A 2,838-nucleotide genomic window follows, 5' to 3' on the forward strand; every position below is an offset into this window, starting at 1 on the left:
GGAGACCCAGACCCTGCTCTCAACGTATGTGGGGGAGTGGGAGAAGCATCTAGTTTGAAAATCAAACCACAACCCCACCAGCCTATTTTGTGTATTTCAGTGTCACCCAATGCTGAACCCATAGGAAGAAACATCCATCCCCATCAGTTGGGGCCAAAGGTTCCCAGAGGAGGTTCTAGAAGCAGGAGCTGAGGTTAGGGAGAGAGAGGCCTGTCTACTGAGGATTGGCTGGCCTCACCCTTCATGGCCCCCACACTGGGCTGGCTGATGGGAAAGGTAGCAAGAAAGGCTGGTGTGTGCGTGCGTGCATACATGTGCATGCGTGTGTGTGTGTGTGTTAGAGAGAGAGACAGAGTACTTATGCATTTTTCTGTGTATCACCCTTTTCTCAGGCACATGCTTGTTGTGTATGTGTGCTATTACTATGTGTCCACCAAGGGCAAGGTGGGTTTAGGGTACAACTGCTTTTGTGTGTGTGAAAGAGGCCTCAATCTGGGGTTGTATGTGCCCCAACGAAACTGGATTTAGGGAAAATCTCCAGGTGAATCTCAAGTGAGTGACGTGAGTTTGCATTTTATAAACTACGGAGTACTGCCCAATGCACTGGCCCATGGGTGGCAGGGAGTATTGGAAAGATCCCACTCAGACTCTAACCCTTGGGCCACTGATAAGACAGGGTCTTGGAGACACCGGCCTCCTCCAGAATCCAACACGGAGAAAACAGGCTCTGCCCAGCTGCCAGCAAGAGGGTGTGGCAGTTGTGGCCACAGCCCTAGGCTTGGGGATTGGCAAGGGTGGGGCAATCATTCCAGGTCTTGGAGTGAGTGCAGGGACTTCCTTGAATGGTGCAACTGAAAATGTTGCTCTGGGAAGGGGCAATGCAGTGTCAGGCGCGGAGATCCCCACTCACCCAGGCCAGGCCCCAGCCCTGGTCAGCCTGCAGGGTTTCCTAGGTCCACTCTGGGGTCTGAAGACAGTTCTAGGCCAAGCTCATTCATTGGCTCACTGTGTGGCTGGAGGCCTGATGGCTGCAGAGCCAGCCACTAGCCATTTGCTTCACCTTCCTAAACCTCCCAATAGCTTCCTGCACAATGGGCAGCAGTGGACCTGGGAGTATCCACTTTATCAGATTCTCTTGGGAAGAGCACTACTTAAGGCCACTATGATTCCATGACCCCAGTCCCATGGCAGGGTGGCTTCCTTCCTTCCTTCCTTCAGCACTTGGGGAGGCTCTGGGCTGGGCAGAGCGTGGACCAACTGCTCAGTGGGTGGACACACAGACCAAGCCCAGGCCACCACGCCTGCCAGTCTCTGCCCCGCAGCTCCATCTTTCAGCCCTGCCTGGCTACTGCCAGCCCTCCAACCCTGGCCCCGGCCCTCCTACCCACAGACCCTCCTGCCCGCAGACCAAAAACAGTCTCCCAAACAAATCCATGCTAATGAGCTGCTGCAGGGCCAGCAGCACATCTGTGCAGCAGAAGTCCCACTGCAGACCTCACCAACCCTGCCCACTCCCTTCCAACAGCCTCCGACCCTTGGGGTGGGGGCCTAAACTCAGTCTGAAATTTCACTTTAAAATAATGAGGCCACATCTCTGGCTACTCCTCTGGGCATCCTCCAACTCAGAGGCCCAGGAGAGAGAGGTCCAGCTTGCAGGGTGGGTGGAGAGGGGCGGGGGTCACCAAGGAGGTGCTGCAGCCTTGCCTTTTCTTTGCACTCAACTCAAGGCAAAAAAAACCCGCTCCAAGCAGTCCCTGCAAGTCGGGGAGTCGCAGGAGGCCCCACTCACAGTAACAAAGGGCTAGGGGCTATTTGTGGACACTTTGCTTCGCCACCCCCACGCTCTGCCAGGACCCAGTCTTTGGCCTCCAGTCCTGACCTCTGTTTTCCTGGGGTGCCCCTAGTTACAGGCTGGCGGCCTCCAGCTGGGCGAGGGCCTGGGAAAGCCTGGAAATGTCGCCTTCTCCCTTGATGCCCGCCAACCTCCAGCCACGCCAAAGCAGGCAGCTGCCCCTCTACAGGGACTTGTAAAAGATCCGAGTCGCCCCGCCCTGGGAGCGGGCGGGCAGGTGGCCGGCAGCAGGGCCCTGTCGTCCAGACTGCCTCACAGGGGGTGGAATTCTTGAGAAAACTGAGCCCCCGGAAAGGCTGGCTCTCCCTGCCCCAGACTCAATTCCAGGGGGATGACCCAGACCGGGCCAGGGGCAGGAGGGAGGCAGGGGGAGGCTTTGGCGGCTTTTACTGGGTCTAGGAAACTATTCGTGAACCCAGCTGGGGAGGTGAGAGCCCCCTACACTGGGGGTTTGTCTGAACTGGACAGTGGGGGTCAGGGGGACACGCAGGCACAGAGCGAGACTCCTACAGGGCAGCGCAGTGAGACAGGGCGAGGGAGAAGACGCATAAAGGCAGAGACACGAACTCAGGGAAACCGAAAACGGAGGCAGGAGGATAGAGAGGCAGAAGCAGAGAAAGTGAGGGGCGGAAACAGCGATACAGAGACAGACACACAGACCGGGACGCCGAAACGGGGACAGGGGAGCAAGAGGGAGGCAGAAACGTCCAGAGCGTCCAGACCAGAGGCCCGGCAGAGTCGCGGGACGCGAGAGCCGGGCGGCCCCGGCCCCGCTCGGCAACACATCTCCCTCCCTCCTCCTCTGTCTCCGGGCCGCGGAGACTCCTACCAAGAACCAGAACCCCAAGGCGAGGCGGGGGACCAACTCGGGGCGCAGCGGTGACCCCCGGCCACTCGGTGCCGCGCCCACGTCTCCGGCCCCCCGGGCTGGGCGGTGGCGCCTCCGCCTGATGCCCGCGGCCGGCGGACGCGCCAGAGGACCCCGC

This window comes from Otolemur garnettii, unplaced genomic scaffold (assembly GCF_000181295.1).
Source record: "Otolemur garnettii isolate 467f Iridium unplaced genomic scaffold, OtoGar3 scaffold00009, whole genome shotgun sequence".
Classification (NCBI taxonomy): Eukaryota; Metazoa; Chordata; class Mammalia; order Primates; family Galagidae; genus Otolemur; species Otolemur garnettii.